Below are 27,408 nucleotides of genomic sequence, written 5' to 3' on the forward strand. Positions count from 1 at the left end.
AATTTATGGCATAGAAGGCAGCCATTCAGCCCATCGAGTCCATGCCGGCTCTCCACGGAGTTCTGCAGTCAGTTCCAGTCCCCTGCTCGATCCCCGTAGCCCTGCAAGTCTATTTCACTCAGGTGGCCATCCAACTTCCTCTTGAAGTCATTGATTGTCTTTGGTAGTTTTTTTTTCCCCAAATGAAATAGAATGCCCCCCAGCTGCCCAAATACCACATATTCACATGCTTGCTAATAGCAGTGCCAATAGCTGATAATTGTGCTTTGGATTTGAATTTAAATGTTGCTGGTTGGAGATAAACTATGTTAACACAGTAATCATGCGACGATCTTAATAAAATGAGTTAGGCAATCATGACTGATAACCCTAATTTGATTAAAAGGCCAATGGGATATAAAAACAGCACCGAGTCAACAAATCGTAGCTACTACCCAAACTAGCTCAGCATCGTTTGCATAGGCTTCAAGCAGTTTACACACCTGTAGTGGAACCAACACCTTGAAAACATGTTTCCTGCATTGGATTCAGCTCATTATCCCATCGATGTTCAAATTTTTTAGTGAGTATGAAAATCAGGTACAGCACCATCACACCCAAGCCATCACTGAAATAGAACAGGTGATGGCGCACTTCTATTGTGACTATCTTATCTCCACTTTCGATCTGAATGCTCTTTTTTCACAGCTTTCCCATAGTCTGTATGCTAAATTATTTCACACACACAAAGCTCTATATCATCAGAACAGATGCTGAGAAAGAGGAAGAAACCAAATATGTTAATAAGCCACAGCCACTTCCTTTACATCAATGATTATTTCAGGCCACTGGAAACATCAAGCCTAACATGACGGTACAAACTATTCAGGCCAGTGGTTCAACTGGCATTTGCGAATAGCACCAATTTACTCCATGTTAACACTGAACAACATTCATCACTGAGAGCTCATCTCTAACTCCAACAATCTACAACTTTCCTGCAGCACAACTGGGCACCCATCTTGCACAGTCTCTTGGTGAAAATATTTTCAACCATCTCCTGCCGAAGTTGTTCAAGGCTGTAGTCAGGCATCGGTGCTGATGCCAACAAACTGCACATTTACTATTACTTCACCACAACTGGGGACATCTTGTGGGGACATATGACACGTAATCAGTTACATACAGTTGTCATGCTAGGCCCCCACCTGCCAAGAATGAGGCACATTAATTTTGTCGTGAACATTGATTTTAAACTGTTACTGGAGTGAAGATAGGACAGATCAGCCGTGGCTGTAAAAGGCATTTTCATATTAACTGACAGTGTTTGGAAGGACAAAGCAGCCATTCCCTGACATTCAACCCACAATGGACTTTTGATCATCAGACATTGAAGGTCGGGGAGCTCGCATTCCAGGTTGACTGCTAAGATGGCCGAATACACAAACAGATATGGTCAAACGAGCTGGTCACATGGCTAACATGCTGGGCAACCTGAGTTTTTTGAATTTGTACGAACAGTTTGGGCAGAAAGCAGAATGTTTCTGGACTGAGAAAACCTCTCCTGGCTGGCTCGCCACAGCCTCTCCTGTCTGCCTGCTCCCATCTCTTTCTCATAAGCCTCTGAATCCACTGAAGACACATGAACCCCAAGAGAGAAGGTCTCCTACAGCGAACAAGGTTTAAGAATAATACTAGGCCCCAATAAAAAGATTTACCTACAAGGACTCTACAGTGAGCTCACAGAACCATAACAACTCTTCAGATATTGCCTCAAACCTTTCCACTTTATTTTTCTTCTGCTCTTTTCTGTCTCTATTTGTACGTGTGTATTGCTTATGCATGCTAGCGTGGGTGCGTCCCGTATTCATAGGCGTTAACTGAATTAGAGTTTAAGTTTAATAAATTTCAACTTTTCTTCTTTAAACCTGACAAAGCCTGTTTTTGCTGCTTTCTTTGCCTTATAATTGGAAAGTGGTAAAAAAGGATTCACCAAGGGGGAGCTAAAAAAATAAGGTATGTTTAAAATTAAACCCTGTTACAGTAAGACCAGGTGAAGGCTGAAAGGGACCCCTAGACCTCTTTTTCACCTGGTCGTAGCACAGTATTTTCCAGGAATGATTGTCACATGTAGCTCATATTTCTTAAATTATAGCAATAAACTTTGTATTTGTAATGGACAGCCATTGATTGATGTCTTTAAAATAATGACAAAAGGTTTATAGCACAAAAGGAAGTCATTTAGCCCAACATTTCTAGGCCGGCTCTTCTGGCACTGCAATGAAATCCTTTACTTTCCATCATTCCTAAACAAGTTATAAGTAACAATATTGAACACCCAGTCTAACCTCAAGCCACATCTCAGTATAACTGCTATATCATATATCATACCTCTCCAATTTTACTTTGAATCCTTTGCACATTCATGCATGTAACACACAACCCTAGCTCCATTTTTTGGAATCTTTTTCATGATTTACTCATTTAGCTTTTTGATATCCTTTGCTTCTGGCACAACAGTGTTTCCACCTCTCTCAATCTCAATACTTCTTTCTTTTCCTTTTATCTCCAGTAATACTTTCTCTATGTGTTCATTTTCTACTCCAACAGCTTTATGAATCCTGCTCTACTTCAGCAGTTCCAAGCCCAGCCTTTCCTCACCTCTGCCATATCAGCTTGAATCCTCCCCCAATGCCTTTTTTACCCTCTCTGCAAGAATATTAGCCTCATTGATTCAGGTAAAAGTTATTCCTTCTATATAATCATCATTTGTTCTAAATCTTACATCAATATTCCTTTCATCCTATACCAGCCCTACAGCCACACATTGACCTGTCTAACTTTAACCATCAGTCTTAAAGTCTATAATGCAAGCTAATGAAAAAACTCCCAAGCAATGGCATGGTTTGTGTTTCTTTCCCTATTTGGCCATAGTTACATGCTGTGCTCACTACTGATTTCCAATTATATTTATGGAGCAGTACAGTACCTAACCCACACTAGCTCATGTCTGCATGGATTGCATTAGGTACAAGCTGAAGGCTTTTGCAGTGCAAAACTCTATTGTTGCCCAATAATTTTCTTTATTCTTTAATGGGATGTGGGCATCACTGGCAAGGCCAGCATTTATTGCCCATCCCCACTTACCATTAGGCTTTCTAAGTTTCAGGAAGAATCCCGAAACCAGCTTGCCCCATGCAGCCATACACTTCCCAGATAATCAGAACGCTGGTTCCAAATCAATGTCCTCACATCATGATTAACTGGAGCAGCCAGAATACCTACCTTACCTGATCTTGAGGAAATGAAAGTTAGTTTGCCCGAGGACAACTTCCTCTACCATTCCTTAATCTCAAACTTTATATTTTGGCAAGCTGGTCAGAGGAATCCCAAATCTCCGACCAATCTACATTTGAAACTACACACGGCTCCATCTAAACAAAATTTGTAAATCTTCAGTGTCAGATTAATTTAAAATAGCAGAATTGAGAATCTGATTAGATCAAATCATCTTGGCACCCTCCTTAATGTGTGGCCTTGGACCCTATCCACTTATTCTTCCTTAAGCCACTTATCACACCTCTGCCAAAAGCAAAAAGGAATTGCGGAAGGTAAGTACTACTCAATCAACTGCTCTTCCACAACTGCATCCCTGTGCCACTAACTCTCAAGTTAGTCTACATCACCATATTTGAGGTAGGACCTGGCTCCTTTTTCATTTGAAGAAACGACAGCACATGGCCCTACCATTCCATTATGCTTGAAGGAAAATAAAATACTTAGCTGCTTGTATTTATTTGACTCGTACTAGAATACAGACATGTCAATCTGAGTGAAACATTTTTCTAATGTGACACAATATAGTAATAGAGAAAATCAGAGTATTATTCAAATCAGTTCAACAAGGTAAATAGCATCCAAATTTACTTTGTTTTCTACAAGTGCGGATGTAGAAACAATAATGCTGGGAATTCAGTCCATTCTTGCAACATGTATTTGGTTATAGTGTAGTGAATGAATGCTACATTTTACAGCTAAATATGTAATAAAGATGCACAACTGGTTAACATCTTTCCATCTACGAACGATGATAGGCATGCAGCAAACAATTCATTTAGGTGGGGTGTCTTCTCTTGGTGTACCTTTGCCGTGAAGGCCAATCCCTGACAGGCAGGCTCTGCCACAAGTGCCGCACATGAAACTGCCAAGTGACGCTATGAGTTGTTGTTTCTGACATTGGTGCCTGTTACCAAGCTGCTGTAGCCACTGATCACCATGGTAGTGTATACCAGTCCACAGGATGTGTCGCCATTTCCCTCTTTCACCAGCTAGTGACTCCCAAGTGCGATAGTCAACATTTAGGACCTTCATTTCACGCTTGCAAGCATCCTTGAAGTGGAGATTTGGGCGCCCCATTGGTCGTCTGGCCACAGCTATCTCACCATACAGAAGGTCCTTGGGCACATGACCGTCTTCCATCTCTGGACATGTCCAATCCACCAAAGCCGCCTCTGTTTGATTAGTGCCAACACACATGGGAGTTCTGCCTTTGAGAGGACTGCCGCAGTTGTGATTCTTTCCTTTCAGGATATATCCATAATGCCCACAGACAGTGAAGATGGAAATTATTGAGCTTCTTTTCCTGGTAGCTGTTAGTCACCCATGTTTCACAGTCATACAGCAAGGTGCTGATAACACGGGCCTTATAAACCATCAGCTTTGTCTTAAGGGTCAGCTTGGTGTTATCCCACGCATGTTTCGCAAATCAACCAAAGGTGGTAGCTGCTTTCCCTATGCGTGTATCAAGCTCTGCATCAAGGGACAGATTGTCTGTCACTGTGGACCCAAGGTAACAGAATTTGCTAACCACTTCCAGAGGGGTGTTATTTAGTGTGATCACCAGCAAGAATCCCAGCTGAATTGCTCAAGCACGGAAAGTCCCACCTATTGCCACACCTTTATATCCTCCTTCTCTGCTGGAAAGTAGGCTCTGTGCCACAGGAGATGCGCAATGCCAAAATAATCACACTATACAAAAACAAAGCCGACAGAGGAGACTGCAACACTATAGCTGCATCTCACTCCTTAACATCACAGCGAAGGCCTTTGATAGGGTCATACTTAAAACTCGCAGACCGAGCTACAGAAGTAAATAATCTATAATTGTGCTATCAATTTTTAAAAATACTCTACGTTTAGAAAATGTTTTATATTTTTCACATTGCTAAAACATGTAATATGGTGCTACAATAGCAAAGAACTGGAAAGTGTGTCACATCATTAAAAAAATACAGTAGCATCTCCCATGCCATTGCTCACAATGAGCCGGAGGTTTTATAAGAACAAGGAGTTATGCCAAGTATCATTACCAGGGATACTGACTTATCAGCAGGAGTGCAAAATAATAATACTCTGTGCACAATTAGTGATTTTGCTGACTTGGTCATTAAAAAAATTAATTTCCATTAAAAGAACCTCAAAATGCTCAAAAGTTTGTTTATTCCATTTCCAAGTTGTTATTTATTTTAAATAAAGTTCTTTCATTCTCAAAAATGGATTGGGACAAAGATTGTTAACTGAATTTTCAACAGCAATAAGCATCAAGCCATTCTCTATAACCAATCTCCATTTTCCATGCTAACCATCACAAAAACCTATGATCACAGGTACTTCTGTAAACACATAAGGTATATAGGTATTGACTGTTAATAAATCTAAATAAATGCCATACTTGTGTAAAATAAAGCTATAACAACTTAATCTGCAACCTTTCAAAGTCTTTGGGAAAAAGCAAAAAAACATTTTTATCCTTCAACTCCTTTCGACGCATCTATGGAAGGATTTGTTTGCGAGCTCAGTCTGCCATTGCAGTTGCTTCTCTCACCCTTGTGACCCTTTGCTCCTCAATATGCAACTTTATGATAATGGAATACTATTTTTAAATTCTTCCAACAGAATCACCTCTTGCAAAGTCTCATATGAGAGGCTTAACTTGAGAGATCTTATCCAGTGATTGAAAGCCATGTGTTTAACTCTTTCAAATTCGATAAAGGTTTGGGCAGGTCTTTTCCTAGCATTTCTAAACTTTTGCCACTATATCTCAGGGACCAACTCATAGGCATTTAAAATAGCAGTTTTAGTCTGTTCATAATTGAAAGAACTTTCCTCCGACAACATGGAAAAGGCTTCAGGAGCTCTCCCCAATAACTCGCCTTGTAAAAGGAGGGTTCAATATTCTTTTGGCCATTTTAACCTGATAGCAATTTTCTTAAAACAGATAAAATACGACTCGACCTCTTCCTCATTAAATTGCAGCACGAATCGTGAGTGTCTCATAACATTAAAGCTTTGCTCCAAATTGGAGTTAATATTTGAATTGCTGGTGGCATCCCTACCTTGCTCTCAGCTTGTCTAAAGCAAACTGCCTCACCTCTCTTTTTGCATTTCTCTTTCTGCTGCCCCTCTTCGCCTTTTGAAACTCCAATTCCAATTTTTGCATTGCCAATTGAAGTTAGAGTCAGGTTCCATGCCTGTTTCTTCTTGTTCTGGGGCTATTTTAAAATGAATAGTTAGATTCTGAACTTTCTCAGGCTTCCTTGCTTTCTAGCTGAAAGTTATTCCCACCTAGATAGCTACAGCTTTTAAATCTTCAATATTTAATGAACTGAATGCTTCCCATGACAATTCTCCCTGCTCTACTAATGCTTTGGTGTCAAAGGTAGCCATGACTCTAAGCACCATAGAGAAAAGAAAAGTACAAAAAAACCTAGTTGCTTAATTTCAAAAAAATTTTAGAAATCAATTTTCCTCCCATTTCCAAATCACTCACTCATCCTTAATGTTTCAAAATCCCAGCTCAGGAGCCTCTAATCTACGGGCAGGGGGCAGATGCTTTGGATGACTTCCATGTTTCACCTCTCAACTGACCGTAGACAGTGTTTTTTTAAAAATATTGTTTTAGTCCCCGAGTGTTTTAGAGGTCAAATAAACAGACAAACGACAGGTTTTCTCGTAGGATTAAAAAATAAGTTATTTATTAAACAATACCGCAAAATATTCGCAGCCTCACCCACTCACACACACACAATATAGAGATTAGAGCAGGGTTGTCCAATATATGACCCGCTGGCCAGAATCTGGCCTGCCAATCTGTCTGTAGCTGAGCCCCGATTGACGACTCCCATGTACGTCAGGTGGAGGGTATAGGTGGGACCTGCGTCTGATGGGCAGGAGGATCCCTGTCTGTGATTGGTCGGTGGCGAGAATCCTGTTATGATTTCTCAGGTGGGGAATTTTTCAAGGTCACGTTGCAGTCTCTGCCTTGGTGATTTAAAGATGTTTCTGGGCTGGAATGGATCTCTCCGCTTCCTGGCTGGCTGGAAAAAATCCTCATCGGGCTTGGTTTCAGTCAGGTGACCATCAATGCTCTCCCCTGGCGTATTCATACAATGTCTTTGAACGTGTGGCCATTCCTACATAATAATGTTTGAATGTGGCTTATCTTGATAAAGTGGTGTTATTTCCCACCTATTGGGCTGAATTTTATTCTCCTGTCGCCGTTGGGCGAAAAAAATGGCAGCCCACGCAAGCAGGCTGCTCCTCCCCCAATCACGTGGTGGAGTGGACTCTGCGATGCCAGCAACTGTGTAAGCTGCCTCAGCGCAGGCGCCATTTCTAAAGGGCTGCCAGACATGCACTGTTGAAGCCCGTACCCCGCCCCCACCCCCCCCAAAACACTGAATTAATTTTTGGGCCATACCCGCCCCCCCCCCCCCCCTCCCACACACACAAAGAAAATAAATGGCTGTCCCGTTCTCCCCCACCCCCCACAAAACACTTGTATTTAATGCGTGATTCCCCCACCCCACCACTGCGCAAATTGCAAAGGTCACCCCTACCCCGGCTTCTCTACACTACACATGCAGAGTTGACCCCGTTTCCGCACCCCACACCCCCCCTCCACCACCCCCGACCCCCCAACTATACTAAAAATCCTAAGTTCCCACCTTCCCCACCTCGGTGGCACCAGCTTTCCCTGGGTGGGAAAGTGAAGGCTTGAGAATACCGGCCACTGCACGTAAGATCGCAGACAGCCAGCAAGATCGCAGTGAAAGGTATGTTCATGTATTCATGTCCTTTATTTAAATATTTAAAGTTGGGTCCCATCGCTGAGTGGGGGGTGGGGGTTTGGGCGGGCCGCCACAGGGCCCGTGGCAGGCCACTGCCTCAACGATCTTCCGGCACCCACCCCACACCACGGAGCCCCATGTCAGGAGCTCAAAAAAATTCTTGGTTTGGCATCCGGAGTCTCTCTGTCTGAGAAGATCTTTGTCAACCCATTCTTGAAGATAGGAGCCATTTAGCATTGAATGAACTGTTTAGCATTTTAATGTGCCTTTCCCAGGACTAGCCCAGACAAGATGATGGATTTAGTTTCCAACAGTCATTGTGTATATTTGCAGTATAGGAGGGGTCACCTGACCTCTTACTCCATCTTGTCAGCTGTAAAAGTGTGCCCATTCTTTGGAGTTTAGTTCATCAGTTCATTTTTATAGTTCCTAATTGCTCCAGTTCACTTTAGTTCATAACTGTTCCTTATGTAAGTGTGACAGCAGCAATTACAGAGATGCAACAGCATAGGAAAATAGCAGGTGGTAGAGGTGGATAGGGGAAAGAACAGAAAAGAAAACAGATATCTACATATATGTGAAGTCATTTCTTTGATGCCAGTTCATCAGTTATATGAATTGTGCTTTGTTGCTATAAATATTAGGCTACTTGGGTTGCCTTGGCTACTAGTTGGAAAGGAAAATGGTATTAGTCTCTAACTGGGTGGGTACAAGTCAGACAAGTGATTTACTGTATATCGTTCTGGAACATTTCTGACTGCAAAGCCTTACTTATCAAACATGGTGCCATGTTGTCTGTTTAATAAAAGCAATAGGCTTTCAGTAAGTGATACTGCTAGTTTGGAAGAAAGCCTGAAAAAGTTTCAGCTTGTACATCACTGATCAGTCCTTGCGCCAAAAAAATAAAATTACATTTAGTAAAATGACTAAAACAAATTCTGAGACGAACCCTATATTACTTGTGTTTCACGGATTACAGTTTAAGCATCACTTTTTCTCTCTTTTAATAAAAAAGATTTGTATAAACTTAGAAATAAGGATGAAGGAGAACAATATAAAGAAATAAACAGTTAGGAAAATGGTTTGTAAAAATACATTTGTCAGGAAGAAACTACCATGAAATTTAAAGCATTTCTAGATTCTAGATTACAACTCCAAACACAGCTCAAGACTGTGCCCTCTTTTCAGCCAGTTAGATACAGTAATCAGACCGGCAGTAAAATAGTTTTCAACAGATAAAAATTCAATTAGGCCAATCAATCATTGTGTAGGAGCTATCATGTTGGGGGGTTCAATATATGTACTGTTTTCTTTGTAAGCAAGAAAATGTACTGTAGGTTAACTTTTAGCAAACTAAGTAACCTGTTACTAATACTTAGCTCTTGCATTGTAGTCACTATCTACCTCCATCCAAAATTACAGATACATAAAGTCTGAAAAGGAGCATGGGAAAACATATGCAACAGATCTGCATGCAATTATCACTGTCTGCTTTCTATTTTAATACAATGTTATTTTTCTATTGGTTTGATGAGCTTAGTCTTTATTAACCTCATTAGAACTTTATTAGATGCTCTCTGAAAATCCAAGCGCATTATATTCAGAAGACATTCACCTCCTCAAAAGATTGCCACCAGATTTGAGAGATACAACCTAGTATGTCAAAGTCCACACTAACTATCCCTTACGGTGTCTACAAGGAATGCTGTTAGTGTCATGTAAAATACTCTTCAGCATTTTCTCCACCATGAATTTGATTTAATTGATCCATGATGCTTTAGTTCATGCATCATTCCTTTCATATATTGAAATAGCACGCACTATCCAACAATATTCAAGTACAGATACTGTATTTAAGGAACTCCCAAAAATAAACAAGAGATTCACCTATTTCCATTCTTCTCTCTTTTCAAATATATGCCATTTGGTTCAAGTACTTTGCAGACATTTAGATGCTTGAATATTTTTTCATAACATTGGATTTAGTGATGTTTACGTGTTGTACATTACTAAGACAAAATGAATGGATCCAAAACTTAAGCCACAGTCTTTACTAGTAAAGAATTAATTCAAAAATCCATTTAAGAAATCCACCATTTTTTGATCTGCTTGTACTTCTATCCAACTATCCCTCTTTTTGGTCTTTTGCCCTCTGTCTGCTACAAATTAGCTTAAAAAACCTGGATCCTTCTTAACATAATTTATGATTCACTTTTCTATTGCGCTCTTACCTCATCAGATAATACTTCACTAAAATAGTGCTCTGATCATTTTTAGATTCTCACATACCATAGTCATAATTATGTGCAATATGCACAATGCAGGAAACACAAGTACATTATGGGCCTGAATACCAAACTTAGTCCAAATGTAGCACCTGAGCACAAAAGCACAAAACATGAACCATTCCCAATGTAAATCTGCAAGTAAATATCAGCCTAAAAATCATGGCTGTACTAAAGTGATTCATATATTCTACCAAACTGTATTTTAGAAGGGCACAAGGCTTTCCCCACTCCTTGAAATGTTCATTTAAACAATGGGCTGTACCAAGGATAGTGAGCAAGACACTTTGAACCAGAACATCTTTTTTTGGTGGGGGTGGAAGGGATTGAGGAAAAAAATACTTCAGTGCATTTTTCCAAACCTGAAAGCTTTATGCTTTCACGATACTCTGCAGCAGAGGACTGTTCTTATAAACAAATAGCTGTAGCATTCTGCCTGTGCCACTTTAATGTAATCTGTAAGCACGCACAGAGTTGTGTTGGTTTTGTCTGTTTATTTCAATGATCATGTAGGCCAAATAATTTTGAAATGCGTTTAGTGCTTAATATTATACTACTTCCATATAGGTAATGCAAAGAGATTGCATTGCTGACTAAAGTTATTAAGTACAGTATGACATAACTGGCTTGCTGTAGGAGAAACCTATTCAAAAGCAAAATACTGCAGATGCTGGAAATCTGAAATAAAAACAAAAATGCTTGAAATACTCAGCAGGTATGGCAGCATCTGTAGACAGAGCAGCAGAGCTAATGTTTCAGATCAGTGACCTTCCAATAGAACTGGCAAAGGTTAGAAATGGAATAGGTTTTAAGCAAATAAAGAGGGGGTTGGGCAAAAGAGAACAAATGGGAAGGTATTGATAGGACAGAGGGTCACAGAGAATAACTGAGAAGGAGGTCATAGGACAAAGGCAAAGAGAGTGTGTTAATGGTGTAATGAAAGCCAAAGCATAAGTGCAGGGAGGGTGTTAAATGAAAGAATAATGAAAGCCCTAGCCAAAAGAAAAAACATGAAAAAAAAACGTGGGCAGGCACATGGTGAAAAAAATTGAATGATGAAACAAACTAAAGCAAAATTAAAATTAAAAAGCGGGGGGGGAGCCAGTCATGCTCTGAAATTATTGAACTCAATGTTCAGTCCAGTAGACCTCCGCTCAGTCTGAAAACATGACCCCGAGCTTCCTAGTGTGCCTAATCGGTAAATGAGGTGCTGTTCCTCGAGCTTGCGTTGATGTTCACTGGAACACTGCAGCAAGCCCAGGATAGAGATGTGAGCATGACAGCAGGGGGTGTGTTGAAATGGCAAGCAACCGGAAGCTCGGGGACATGCTTTCAGACTGAGTGGAGGTGTTCTGCCAATGTCGAGGAGACCGCATTGTGAGCAGCAAATACAGTATATTAAATTGAAAGAAGTACGAGTAAATCGCTGCTTCACCTGAAAGGAGTGTTTGGGGTTGTGATCAAACCTGCTGACAAGGGTGGTGCTGTTGTTGTCTGGCATACCAACTCTTCTACCTTGCAGAGGCTGAGTGACAACTCTCGGACACTTCTTCCCACCTCCCCCTGGACCATGACCCCACCGCCAAACATTAAGCTACTGTCCACAGGACTATCACTGACCTCATCTCAAACGGAGATCTTCTGTCTACAGCTTCCAACCTCATAGTCCCGCAACCCCAGACAGCCCGCTTCTACCTCCTTCCCAAAATCCACAAACAGGACTGTCCTGGCAGACTGGTTGTTTCAGCCTGTTCCTGCCCCACTGAACTTAATTCTTCCTATCTTGACTCTATCTTTTTTCCGCTGGTCCAGTCTCTTCCCACCAACATCTGAGACTCTTCTGACGCCCTACGTCATTTTGACAATTTCCAGTTTCCTGGCTCCAACTGCCTCCTCTTCACAATAGACATCCAATCTCTCTACATATCCATCCCCCAACAGGATGGTTTGAGGGCTCTCCACTTCTTCCTTGAACAGAGGCCCAACCAGTCCCCATCCACCACCACCCTCCTCCGCCTGGCTGAACTTGTTCTCACATTGAACAACTTCTCCTTCAACTTCACTCACTTCCTTCATGTAAAAGGTGTTACTATGGGTACCCGCATGGGTCCTAGTTATGCCTGTCTTTTTGTGGGATATGTCGAATATTCCTTGTTCCAGTCCTACTCAGGCCCTCTCCCCCAACTCTTTCTGGTACATTGAAGACTGTATAGGTGCCATTTCCTGCTTCCGCCCCAAACTGGAAAACTTTATCAACTTTGCTTCCAATTTCCACCCTTCTCTCAACTTTACAGGGTCTATCTCCGACACTTCCTTCACTTCCTTGACTTGTCTATCTCCATCTTTGGGGATAGGCTGTCAACTAATATTCATTATAAGGCCACCGACTCCCACAGCTACCTCGACTACACTTCGTCACACCCTGCCGCCAGTAAGGACTCCATTCCATTCTCACAGTTTCTCCGTCTCCGACCCATCTGCTCTGCTGATGCAACCTTCCACGAAAGCACCTCTGATATGTCTTCCTTTATCCTCAACCGAGAACTCCCTCCTCCCCCCGCCCCCCCCCTACTGTGGTTGACAGGGCCCTCAACCATATCCGGCCCATTTCCCACACCTGTGTCCTCACCTCTTTGCCTCCCTCCCAGAACCAGGACAGGGTTATCCTTGTCCTCACTTTCCACCCCACCAGCCTCCACATCCAAAGGATCATCCTCAGCCATTTCCGCCACCTCCAGCGGGCCGCCACTACCAAACGCATCTTCTCCTCCCCTCCCATCAGCATTCTGAAGGGATCATTCCCTCCGCAACACCCAGGTCCACTCCTCCATTACTCCCAACACCTCATCCCCTTCCCACAGCACCTTCCCCTGCAATCACAGGTGGTGTAATACCTGCCCTTTCACCTCCTCCCTCCTCACTGTCCAAGTCCCCAAACACTCCTTTGAGGTGAAGCAGTGATTTACGTACTTCTTTCAATTTAGCATACTGTATTCTCTGCTCACAATGTGGTCTCCTCTACACTGGGGAGACCAAATGCAGATTGGCTGACCACTTTGTGGAACACTTCCGCTCAGTCTGGAAACATGACCCTGAGCTTCCTGTTGCTTGCCATTTCAACACCTCCCCCCCACCCCGGCTCTCATGCCCATATCTCGGTCCTGGGCTTGCTGTAGTGTTCCAGTGAACATCAACCCAAGCTCAAGGAACAGCACCTCATTTACTGATAAGGCACGCTACAGCCTACCGGACTGAACATTGAGTTCAATAATTTCAGAGCATAACTGGCCCCCCTTTTTTTATTGTTATTTTATTTTAGTTTGTTTCATCATTTTTTTCATGTTTGTGCTTTTGGCTAGGGCTTTCATTATTCTGTCATTTAACACCCTCTCTGCACTCATGCTTTGTCTTTCGTTACACCATTAACACACTCTCTTTGCCTTTGCCCCTGCCCCATGACCTTGTCAGTTATTCTCTGTGACCCTCCGTCCTATCAACACCTGTCCTTTTGTTCTCTTTTGCCCCACCCCCACTTTATTTGCTTCAAACCTATTATATTTCTAACCTTTGCCAGTTCTGATGAAAGGTCAATGACCTGAAACGTTAGCTCTGCTTCTCTCTCTACAGATGCTGCCAGACCTGCTGAGTATTTATAACACTTTATGTTTCTCTTCAATTTAGTGTTTTGCAGGTAGTATGCCAAGTCTTTACAAACTTACAATATGTTTCAGGAGAAAAAAAATCTATTTTAATTAGAGCAAATACTCTCAAAAATAGTGTATGTAACATACAAAACAATGAGTTTTATGACACTCCTTACAATTGAACTTTAGACAGAAATGGATAGGTGTTAGTACACTGAGCCTATCTTTGGAAATATCAACCAACATCTAATTTTTAGAAACAGCAGTAGGCCATACGGCCACTCCAGCCCGCTCCGCCATTCTAAAAGATCATGGCCGAACTTCTATATCAATTCCACTTTCCTGCCCTATTCCCAAATGCCTTGAAGGAGGCAATGACGTAGTGGTAATGTCGCTGGACTAGCAATCCAGAGCCCAGGCTAATGCTCTGGGGCCAGGGGTTCAACTCCCACCACGGCAGATGGTGAAATTTGAATTCAATAAATAAATCTGGAATTAAAAAGCTAGTCTAATGATAACCATGAAACCACTGTCGATTGTTGTAAAAACCTATTTGGTTCACTAATGTGCAAATCTGCTGTCTTTACTTGGTCTGGCCTACATGTGACTCCAGACCCACAGCAATGTGGTTGACACTTAAAAAAATGCCCTGTGAAATGGTGGGCAAGCCACTCAGTTCCAGGGCAATTAGGGATAAATTGTGGCGAGTCGAAGAGACTTAGTAGTTGGCAGGAAAAAAGACAGAGGCGCAAGGGGAGAGCCAACTGTGCAACAGCCCCAACAAACAAATTTCTCTGCAGCACCTGTGGAAGAGCCTGTCACTCCAGAATTGGCCTTTATAGCCACTCCAGGCGCTGCTTCACAAACCACTGACCACCTCCAGGCGCGTATCCATTGTCTCTCGAGATAAGGAGGCCCAAAAGAAAGAAAAAGAAAGAAGAAGGGATAGACAATAAAGCTGGTCTAGCCAGAGACGCCCACATCCCACAAATGAATAAAAAAAGGAATCGCTTAGTGACTAAAAATCTCCGTCTTGAATAGACTCAACAACTTAGCATCCACAGTCTTCTAGGGCAGAGAATTCCAAAGATTCACAGCCCTTTGACTGAAGAATTTTCTTCTCATCTCAATCCTATATGGCCAACCCCTTATTCTGAGACTGTGACCCTGTATTCTAGATTCCTAAGCCAAAGGAGGACAGCTTCCCAGAATCTACCGTCACACTCTCTGAAGAATTTTATATGGTTCAATGAGATTGCCTCTCATACTTCTGAACTCCAGAGAATACAGGTCCATTCTACTCAATCTCTCCTCATAGGGCAGGTCTTTCATCCCAGGAACCAATCTTGTGAATTTTCATTGCACCCCCTCTAAGGCATGTAAATCCTTTCTTAGGTACGGTGACCAAGATTGGACATAGTACTCTAGGTGTGGTCTCACCAAAGCCCCATATAATTGGAGTAAGACTTCCTTACTCTTATACCCCAAGCCCCTTGCAACAAAGGCCAACATACCATTTGCCTACTAGTTGTTTGCTGTACCTACATATTAACTTTCTGTGATTCGTGTATAAGGCCCTCAAATCTCTCTGAATACAAACATACTAGTCTTTCACTTTCTTAAAAAAAATTGTTCATCCATTCTTCCTACCAAAGTGACTAATTTCCCACTTTCCCACATTATACTCTATCTGCCACCTACTTGTCCATTCACTTAACCAGTCTACAATCTTTTGCAGCCTTTTTGCATCCTCCTCACAGCTTACTTTCCCACCGAGCTTTGTATTGTCAGCAAGCTTGGATATATTATACTCAGTCCCCTCATCTAAGTCATCGATATAATTTGTAAATAGCTGAGGCCCAAGCACTAATTCTTGTGGCAATCCACTAGTTACACCCTGCCATTCTGAAAATGACCCATTTATTCCTACTCTCTGTTTTCTGTCCATTAACCAATCCTCAAACCCTGTTAATATGTTACCCTCAATTCCATGAGCCCTGGATCTTGGTACAACCTCCTGTATGGCACCTTATTGAGTGCCTTCCCAAAATACAAATATATTGCATCCACTGGTTCCCCCTTATCTGCTAGTTACACCCTTAAAAATTCCAATAGATTTGTTAAACATTATTTCCCTTACATAAAATTGCAGTGGCTGCCAAAGCATATTGTGATCAGTTAGCACAATAAGAGAATGTACTGGTTAAGGCATTGTGCCTTGAAAGTTTCAACCTTTTGCTTTTAATTGCCAAAATGATCTTGTAAAAATCAACTTCCTGTCAAATGTTTCAATGTAGAGGAAAAATAAAAAAATTAGAACATGAAGTACAGAAACCTCAAAAATGCAAAGTATTTTTACTATTGGTTCTTAAATTAAACACAGGACAATGGACATAGTCAAGTAGTAAACAACATTTTTGTGGGGGTCTATTTTAAGCTGTTTATAATGGGTTAAATTTTTCAAAGTTGTTGAATCCATTTGTGAAACATTTATGACTTTTTAAAGAGGCTTACTTTGCTAAAGCCATTTGAGTAGCAAATATGACATTAGCAGGTTCAACAAATGGATACATGATGTGTCACATATTTGACAGTTGTGTGTGTAGGATAATGATCATTGGGAGGAACAATGATGCACCTTAAACAGTTAAGTCCATTTAAAATCAGTAGAAACTGTTCTGAGACCTGTTAACTGATGATCAAATTTTATATTCATCATTAGCATCAATACTGCTAATAGTTCATTTTTGTGTTCAAATCCAAATTTAGCATGAAATTCCACTATAACAATTAATCAGGATCAACCATATGAAGCAAGTTAAGCCAGGGCTACACTGCTTGGCATTTCATATTTTTAAAAGATTAATACTTCAAAAAGCCTAAAAATCATTTCAGAACCTTATCTTTCAAATAAATCTTCCCCACAAGAACAAAATTAAAAACCTCAAGATTGGGGAAGCCGTGGCATAGTGGTAATGTCTCTGGACTAATAACCAGAGACCTAGGCTAATGCTGTGTGGACATGGATTCGAATCCCACCACGGCAGATGGTGAAATTTGAATTCAATTTATTAATCTGGAATTAAAAAGCTGGTCTAACGGGACCATGAAACCATTGCCAATTGTTGTAAAAACCCACTTGGTTCACTAATGTCCTTTAGGGAAGGAAATCTGCCATCCTTACCTGGTCTGGCCTCCATGTTGACTCCAGACCCACAGCAAGGTGGTTGATTCTTAAATGCCCTCTGAAATGGCTTAGCAAGCCACTCAGTTGTATTAAACTGCTACAAAGTCTAAGAAAAGGAATGAAACCGGACAGACCATCCAGCATCGACCTATGCAAACCCAGCCCTGATGACCCTGCAAAATCCTCCTGACTAACATCTAGGGGATTATGCCAAACTGGGGAGAACTGTCCCACAAACTAGTCAAGCAGCAACCTGACATAGTCACACTCACGGAATCATACCTTACAGACAATGTTCCACTAGCAGGACAGACACACCAGAGGTGGCAACACAGTGGTATACAGTCGCGTGGGAGTTGCCCTGGGAGTCCTCAACATTGACTCTGGACTCCATGAAGTCTCATGGCATCAGGTCAAACATGGGCAAGGAAATCTCCTGCTGATTACCACCTACCGCACCACGCCCCCCCACCCCAGCTGATGCATCAGTGCTTCTCCATGTTGAACACCACTTGGAAAAAGCAGTGAGGGTATCAAGGGCATGTAATGTACTCTGGGTGGAGGCCTTCAATGTCCATCACTAAGAGTGGATCGGTAGCACCACTACTGACCGAGCTGGCCGAATCCTATAGGACATAGCTGCTAAACTGGGTCTGCGGCAGATGGTGAGGGAGCCAACAAGAGGGAATTACCTACTTGACCTCGTCCTCACCAATCTACCTGTCGCAGCCGATGCATCTGTCCAAGACAATATTGGTAGGAGAGACCAACGCATAGTCCTTGCGGAGACGAAGTCCTGCCTTCATATTCAGGATACCCATCATCATGTTGTGTGGCACTACCACCGTGCTAATGGGATAGATTTCAAACAGATCCAGCAACTCAAAACTGGACATCCATGAGACACTGTGGGCCATCAACAGCAGCAGTAACATCTCGGTCCAGCATATCCCCCACTCTACCATTACCATCATGTCAGGGGACCAAACCAGGTTCAATGAAGAGTGCAGGAGGGCATTCCAGGAGCCGCATCAGGCATACATAAAAATGAGGTATCTGCCTGGTGAAGCGACAACACAGGACTACTTGCATGCCAAACAGCGGAAGCAGCATCCGAAAGACAGGGCTAAGTGATCCCACAACCAATGGATCAGATCCATGCTCTGCAGTCCTGCCACATCCAGTCGTGAAAGATGATGGACAATTGAATAACAGAAGGGGAAAGCGCCACAAATATCCCCATCCTCAATGATGGGGGAGCCCAGCACATCAGTGAAAAAGACAAGGTTGAAACATTTGCATCCATCTTCAGCCATAAGTGCCGGGTGGCCTCCTCCTGAGGGTCTGAACATCGCAGATGCCAGTATTCAGCCAATCCAGTTCACTCCACGTGATATCAAGAAACGGCTGAAGGCAATGGATACTGCAAAGCTCGAGGAACAGCATCTCATCTACCGATTAGGCACACTACAGCCTGCCGGACTGAACATTGAGTTCAATAATTTCAGAGCATGACAGCCCCCCACTTTACTTACATTTTTAGTCATTTTTAGTTATTTTTTCTTCCTTTTTTTTTGCATTCCTTTTTACATTTTTTACAATCTTTTTTTTGCATTTATTTCATTTCATCTTAGTTTGTTCAGTTTGCTTACCCACTGTTTTTTTCAGGTTGTTTTTCTTCAGGTTTGCACTTGCTGATGTTCAATATTCAGTATATTCACACCTAATCTGTACTAATGCTTTGTCTTTCAACACACCATTAACATATTGTTTGCCTTTGCTCCGTGACCTTTTGGTCAGCTATGTGGCCTGGTCCAATCTGCACCTTCTCCTTTGTTATCTCTTGCCCAACCCCCACCTCACTTGTTTATAATCTGTGACTTTTCTAATATTTGTCAGTTCCGAAGAAGGGTCACTGACCCGAAACGTTAACTCTGCTTCTCTTTCCACAGATGCTGCCAGACCTGCTGAGTGAATCCAGCATTTCTTGTTTTTGATACTGCAAAGGATATGGGCCCTGACAATATTACAAATATATGAACAAACAAATTAGGAGCAGCAGTAGGACACTCGGCCCTTCAAGCCTGCTCCACCATTCAATAGGTTTGTGGCTGAACTGATTACTCCACATTTCCACCTATCTGCAATAACCTTCCACCCCTTGCTTATCAATAATCTGTCTACCTCTGCCTTAAAATTATTCAAAGTCTCTTCCTCAAAAGGCAGTGGAAGCAGAAAATTCCAAAGACTCATGACCTTCTGAGAGAAGAAACTTCTCCTCATCTCTGTCTTAAATGGGTGACCCCTTGTCTAGATTCTCCCACAAGGGGAAACATTCTTTCATCCACCCTGTCAAAACCACTCAGGATATAATATGTTTCAATCAAGTTGCCTCTTACTCTTCTAAATTCCAGCGGATACAAGCCTAGCCTGTCTAATCTTTCCTTGAAAGACAGCCTGCCCATCCCAGGTATTAGTCAAGTAAACCTTCTCTGTACTGCCTCCAACGCATTTACATTCTTCCTTAAATAAGGAGACCGGTACTGTACACAGTACTCCAGATATGGTTTCATCAATGCCCTGTATAGCTGAAGCATAACCTCACGACTTTTGTATTCAATTCCCCTTGCGATAAACAATAACATTCTATTAGCTTTCCTAATTACGTGCTGTACCTGCACACTAACCTTTTGCGATTCATGCACCAGGACCCCCAGATCCCTCTGCATCTCAGAGCTCTGCAATCTCTCACCATTTGATAATACACTTCTTTTTTATTCTTCCTGCCAAAGTGGACAATTTCCCACTTTCCCACATTATATTCCATTTGGAAGGTCTTTGACCACTCACTTCACCTATCTTGTCGCCCCCTTATGTCTTCTTCACAACTTACTTTCGCAACCATACATTCAGTTCCTTCATCTAAGTCATGTATATAAATTGTAAAAAGTTGAGGCCCTGCGGCACACCACTCGTCATATCTTGCCAACTGGAAAATGACCCATTTATGCCTACTCTCTTTTTCCTGTTAGCTAGCCAATCTTCTATGCATGCCAATATATTACCCCCTAGACCATAAGCTTTTATTTTCTACGGTAACCTTTGATGTGGCGCCTTATCAAATGCCTTCTAGAAATCTAAGTACAATATATCCACCGGTTCCCCTTTATCCACAACACATGTAACTCCCTCAAATAACTGCAATAAATTGGTTAAACATGATTTCCCTTTCACAAAACCATGTTGACTCTGCCTGATTACCTTGATTTTTCCTAAATGCCCTGCTATAACGTCTTTAATAATAACTTCTAACATTTCCCTAAGACAGATATTAAGCTAAATGGCTGTAGTTTCCTGCTTTCTGTCCCCCTCCCTTTTTGAATAAAGGAGTTACATTCACTATTTTCCAATCTAACTGAACCTTCCCCAAAACTAGGGAATTTTGGAAAATTAAAACTAACGCATCAACTATCTCACTAGGCACTTCTTTTAACACCCTAGGATGAAGTCCATCAGGACCCGGGGACTTGTCAGCCCGCAGCTCCAACAATTTGTTTAGTAACACTTCCCTGGTGATTGTAATTTTTTTTGAGTTCCTCCCTCCCATTTCCTGACTTACAGCTAATTCTGGGATGTTACCTGTATCCTCAATATTGAAGACAGATCCAAAATATCTGTTCAATTCATCTGCATCTCCTTATTATCCGTTATTAATTCCTCAGACTCACTTTCTATAAGACCAACACTCACTTTGTTAACTCTTTTTTAAATATCTAGAGAAACTCTTACTATCTGTCTTTGTACTTCTAGCTCGCTTTCTCTTGTACTCTAATTTTACCTTCCTTATTAATCTTTTAGTCAACTTTGCTGTTTTTTATATTCTGTCTAATCTTCTGACTTGCCTCCCAGCTTTGCACAATTATAGTCTTTTTCTTTAAGTTTGATACTATCTTTAACCCCTGTTTTGGTTAACTACGGATAGCGGGTCTCACCCTTGGAATTTTTCTTCCTTGTTGAAATGTATCTATTCTGTGTATTCTGAAATATCCCTTTAAATGTCTGCCACTGCAAGTCTCTTTACCTATCCCTTAACCTGATTTACCAGGTCACGTTAGCTAGCTCTGCTTTCATGCCATCATAATTACCCTTATTTGAGTTTAAAATACTATTCTCGCACCCACTCTTCTCTCCCTCAAACTGAATATAAAACTCAATCATATTATGATCACTGCTACCTAGGGGCGCCTTAACTATAAAGTCATTAATTAATCCTATCTCATTGCACAATACCAGGTCTAGTATAACCTGCTCTCTGGTTGGCTCCAGAATGTATTGTTCCAACAAATTATCCCAAAAATATTCTATGTACTCCTCATCTAGGCTACTTCTGCCCATCTGATTTTTCCAGTCTATATGTAGGTTAAAATCCCCCATAATTATTGCTGTACCTTTCTAACAAGCTGCCAATATTTCTTCTTTTATACCCCATCCTACAGTGTGGTTAATGTTAGGTGGCCTGTACACCACTCCCACAAGTGACTTCTTGCCTTTATGATTTCTCATCTCTACCCAAACTGCTTCTACATCCTGGTTTCCTGAACTTAGGTCATCCCTCTCTATTGAGCTAATACCATCATTAATTAACAGAGCTACCCCACCACCTTTTCCTAGCTTCCTGTCCTTCCCAAATGCCATGTACCCTCCAATATTCAGACCCCAATCTATGTCGTCCTGCAGCCATGTCTCTGTAATGGCTATCAGATCGTACTTATTTATATCTATTTGCACTCCCAGTTCATTGGTTTTGTTTTGAATGCTACGTGCATTCAGATACAGAGCCTTTAGTTTTGTCCTTTTATTATTTTTGTAACCTCAAGCCAATCTGTTGATTTACTCAGCTTTGTATGCTCTGTCCCTTCCTGTCACAGTCTGTTAATCATTTCCCATATTAATACCTTTCTCTCTTGCCTTGTCGCTACTCCTTGATTTACCATATCTTCCCAAATTTGATCCCTTGCCCCCACTATTCAGTTTAATACCCTCTCTACTTCCCTAGTTATGCAGCTTGCTAGAACACTGGCCCCAGCACGGTTCAGGTGCAGACCGTCCCAACGGTACAGCCACCACTTTCCCCAGTACTGGTGCCAGTGACCCGCAAACCAGAACATACTTTTACCACACCAATCTTTGAGCCATGCATTCATTTCTCTAATCTTATTTGTCCTATGCCAATTTGCACATGGCTCAGGTAATAATCCAGAGATTATTACCTCTGAGGTTCTGCTTCTTAATTTGGCGCCAAGTTCTTCATACTGACTATGCAGAACCTCTTTCATTGTCCTGCCTATGTCATTGTACCTTCATGGATCACAACGACTGGATCCTCCACCTCCCACTGTAAGTTCCTCTTTAGCCCTGAGCAGATGTCCCGAACCCTGGAACCAGGCAGGCAACACAGCCGTCTGGACTCTCGCTCTTTGTTGCGGAGAACAGTGTCAATCCCCCTAACTATACTGTCCCCTACTACCACTACATTCCTTTTTCCTCCCTCCACTTGAATGGCTTCCTCAACCATGGTGCCATGGTCAGGTTGCTCATCCACCCTTCAGCCACCACTCTCATCCAAACAAGCTGAAAGAACCTCAAACCTGTTGGACAATCGCAAAGGCTGAGCCTCCTGCACTCCGTCAATAGTACTGAAGACTTCTGCTCCAGAACTAGCCACGCCCCTAGCCAAGGTGTTCCGGTACAGCTGCAACACTGACATCTTCCTGGCAATGTGGAAAATTGCCCAGGTATGCCCTGTATACAAAAAGCAGGACAAATCCAACCCAGCCAATTACCGTCCTATCTGTCTACTCTCGATCATCAGCAGTGTGATGTAAGAGGTCATCGACAATGCTATCAAGCAGCACTTGCTCAGCAATAACCTGCTCACTAACACTCAGTTTGGGTTCCGCCAGGGCCACTCAGCTCCTGACCTCATTAAAGCCTTGGTCCAAACATGGACAAAAGAGCTGAACTCCAGAGGTGAGGGGAGAGTGACTGCCCTGGACATCAAGGCAGCATTTGACCGAGTAAGGCATCGAAGAATTCTAGCAATGCTGGAGTCAATAGGAATTGGGGGAATTGGAGAAATACCTAGCACAAAGCAAGATGGTTGTGGCTGTTGGAGATCAATCATCTCAGTCCCAAGAATTCCTCAGGGTAGTGTCCTCGGCCGAACCATCTTCAGCTGCTTCATCAATGATCTTCCTTCCATCATACAGTCAGAAGTGGGGATGTTCGCTGATGATTGCACAACATTCAGCATCATTTGCGACTCCTCAGATTCGGAAGCAGCCAGTGTCCAGATGCAGTAAGACCTGGACAACATCCTGGCTTGGGCTGATAAGTGGCAAGTAACATTCATGCCACACAAGTGCCAGGCAATGACCATCTCAGAATCTAACCATCTCCCCTAGACATTCAATGGCATTACCATCTCTGAATCCCCCACTATCAACACCCTGGGAGTTACCATTGACCAGAAACTGAACTGGACCAGCCACATAAATACTGTGACGACAAGAGAAGGTCAGAGGCTAGGAATTCTATGGCAACTCAACTCCTGTCTCCCCAATTCACACACAATGCAACTACACGGCGCAAGTCAAGAGTGTGATGGAATATTCCCCACTTGCCTGGATGAGTGCAGCTCCAACACTACTCAAAAAGCTCGACACCATCCAGGACAAAACAGCCCGCTTGATTGACACCCCATCCACCAATAATTCCTAACAAGCGAAAATAAACATTCGTTTTTTCTACAAATTATCACAGGCTACATCAAGTTTGTTTCTTTATAATGAAATTCATCGAAAAATGAGTTTGGCTGATTTGAGCATGTAGTACTTCTGTCACTTAAATTAAGGATACAGTTGTGTTGTTAGTTTTGCATTGATGCAAAGTGGCCCTCGATGGTCACCAACATCGAAACTGGCAGTATCGAAAGAGGTCAACAATCTAACTTTATTGAACGCTAAATTAAGAGATGTGAAACCACCTCCAGTGAGTAATCTCAGCTGTATGAGATCACACTGGATACAGCATTACTGCAGCTCAGTGTGATTTTATAAGCTCAACTTCAAGCTCTGCCGAAGCATCCAACCACATATGAGCAAATCACCTTTCTTGCTAAGCCGAGTATGAGATGCATACAGCAATACAATTTGAGACTGTTGATAGAGCGTTGCACTCTATAAATACTATTCTAAGACTAGCATCGGTTCTATAACTGTGCGCTAAATATAACTCCTGTGCTAATTAACTACGTAGAATTTTTATTATGACTCGATATTTACTTGGTTGGGTTGCGGGGGCTGGAGAGAACCCAGATGTCCAGTTGTCCCCACGTGCCATTGAGTTTTATAATTCCAGGGAATGGGTATTTCTTTTTTAAACTGATTCCCCGCCCGCAAGCCAGCCCAAATGACAGGTTTGGTTCCTTGTCAGCAGGGAATGCTCGAGACAGGCTGCAGCAAAAATCATAGGTTTTAATGGTCGTTGAGGGTAGAAATCGAGGTGAATAGATACAACATGGTTGGGAAGGTTGAGAGAGATCGGGGCAATCAAAGATCGGAGGAGAAATGGGGGGTCAGGGGAGAGTTGGAGATCATGGGGGTTGATGATTCGGGTAGAGGTGGGGGGGGGGGGTGGGGGGGGGGAATACATACACACTAGCTTATTGTAGAGTGACTGTATTTTCTAAATCGAATCTGGGGACACATGTCCAACACTCACCCACACTATCTGAGGCCGTGGAGTGTGCTCTGATCCGGCTCCAGCTGCCACTCATTACTCCAGTTACCAGAAGCCCCGATTACTCTGATATTTTGGCTTCTGAGCTGTTTTATCTTCAAACGAGTTTCACAGGAAAACTGTGCACAAGCCGGGGGGCTATCTGGGGATTTGTTGGGGGGGAGTTTGGAGGTTGAGGTGTGGGGATGGGGGGTGCCGGGTGGAGCATGTCATGATCCTGTCTTTTTTTCTCTCTGGGAAATATGTGGTGTGTCTTTAAGTCAGCAAAGGATCAATACTGCTTTAAGAACAAGCAGGCCTAAGGAGTTACCGAGAAGGTGCATTCTCGTCGCCTTGGATACAGCCATTTGGAGACTGCGATTCAAAAGGTGCATTCTCATTGCCTTGGATGCAGCCATTCAGACTGAGCAGCAAGAGATACATTTGTTACAATTCAATTTTGAACTGACTTATAGTGCAAATAGTCTGTTCTAACAGGACACAGACAGGCAGCTGTGTGTTAGCACCTGAAAGCAGAGCTCTCAGCCCATTTCAACTGAAGAGAATTTAGTCTGTTTATTCATTATTCTCTCTCAAAATCCCAAAAAGTCAAGCCAAAACAGAAATCTCTGATAATTTAAACCTCAAAAACTCTAAAGTCAGATTGATTCTAGTGTAAGTGTTTGCAAGTCATTAATTGTTGAAATTCATCACTGGAGAAGGAAAGCATCACTTACTGCTGGAATTAGACTACAGACTGTTCTACTGTTGAAGAACCTTTTTCCTCATTGGACGGCTGTGAGGACTTCAAGCAACCTTGGACTTTTTCAACTGCGGCAGGAACATAAATTTGCAAGAACTCTAAGTTTTTCTACTTTAAATGTTGTTTATATCTTCATAGGTTGAACAACCTGCCCCCTGATCTTGTGTGGAGGAAAATTCCTTCTTCAGAGGACTTGAACGCATGTGAAAGCAGCAGGGAGAAGAAAATCCCAAAAAGAGTGGGTGCGAGAACACAGCCCTGTTTCACGCCACTCAGGATAGGAAAGGGCTCTAAGAGCGTCTAAGAGCGAAGTCCAAAGTACGGAAAGTCCTCATCAGGGAACTCCTCTTTGCTGACGATGCTACTTTAACATCTCACACTGAAGAGTGCCTGCAGAGTCTCATTGACAGGCTGCCTGCAATGAATTTGGCCTAACCATCAGCCTCAAGAAAACGAACATCATGGGGCAGGACGTCAGAAATGCTCCATCCATCAATATTGGCGACCACGCTCTGGAAGTGGTTCAAGAGTTCACCTACCTAGGCTCAACTATCACCAGTAACCTGCCTTTAGATGCAGAAATCAACAAGCGCATGGGAAAGGCTCCCACTGCCATGTCCAGACTGGCCAAGAGTGTGTGGGAAAATGGCGCACTGACACAGAACACAAAAGTCCGAGTGTATCAAGCCTGTGTCCTCAGTACCTTGCTCTATGTCAGCGAGGCCTGGACAATGTATGTCAGCCAAGAGCGACGTCTCAATTCATTCCAACTTCGCTGCCTCCGGAGAATACCTGGCATCAGGTGGCAGGACCGTATCTCCAACACAGAAGTCCTCGAGGCGGCCAACATCCCCAGCTTGTACACACTACTGAGTCAGCGGCGCTTGAGATGGCTTGGCCATGTGAGCCGCATGGAAGATGGCAGGATCCCCAAAGACACATTGTACAGCGAGCTCGCCACTGGTATCAGACCCACCGGCCGTCCATGTCTCCGCTTTAAAGACGTCTGCAAACGCGACATGAAATCCTGTGACATTGATCACAAGTCGTGGGAGTCAGTTGCCAGCGTTCACCAGAGCTGGCGGGCAGCCATAAAGACGGGGCTAAAATATGGCGAGTCGAAGAGACTTAGTAGTTGGCAGGAAAAAAGACAGAGGCGCATGGGGAGAGCCAACTGTGCAACAGCCCCGACAAACAAATTTTTCTGCAGCACCTGTGGAAGAGCCCGTCACTCTAGAATTGACCTTTGTAGCCACTCCAGGCGCTGCTTCACAAACCACTGACCGCCTCCAGGCGCGTATCCATTGTCTCTCGAGATAAGGAGGCCAAATTTATCTTCATAGTGTTTAAGAATTTAGTTTTTCTAATTAAACAGTAAATTTGTTGATTTAAAGACACCTGGTTTGGTTAGTCTCATTCGAGGGTTAATGGATGGTACAATTTGGCTGGGTCTTTCTTTAATTTGGAAAGTTTAAAATGATATGTTAGACGATCTGTAGAGGGACGTGATTTAATTAACAGTGCGTTTCTCTCACTATAATCAGAATCGTTTATTTTTTATTGGGGGCTTTGACTGGAGCAGTCGGTCGTAACAAGGGCATTGTATGTGCAGCCATAGGGCGTGATCTCTGCATAACTTAAA

General features: G+C 42.6%; 1 protein-coding gene across 11 annotated transcripts in view; it reads right to left on the reverse strand.

Moving 5' to 3' along the window:
* Positions 1-27,408, reverse strand: part of supt3h (SPT3 homolog, SAGA and STAGA complex component) — a 662,265-nt gene that overhangs the window by 324,127 nt on the left and 310,730 nt on the right. Inside the window, exon 1 of one of the 11 annotated variants that reach the window (XM_068024489.1) lies at positions 483-501. The exons of the other annotated variants lie outside the window; for them this stretch is intronic. The gene's annotated coding sequence lies outside the window, so the exon portion shown is untranslated. Of the gene's footprint in view, positions 1-482; positions 502-27,408 lie in introns of those variants that run through there. 11 annotated transcript variants of the gene reach the window in all.

The sequence above is a fragment of the Heterodontus francisci genome, chromosome 3 (assembly GCF_036365525.1).
Source record: "Heterodontus francisci isolate sHetFra1 chromosome 3, sHetFra1.hap1, whole genome shotgun sequence".
Taxonomy (NCBI): Eukaryota; Metazoa; Chordata; class Chondrichthyes; order Heterodontiformes; family Heterodontidae; genus Heterodontus; species Heterodontus francisci.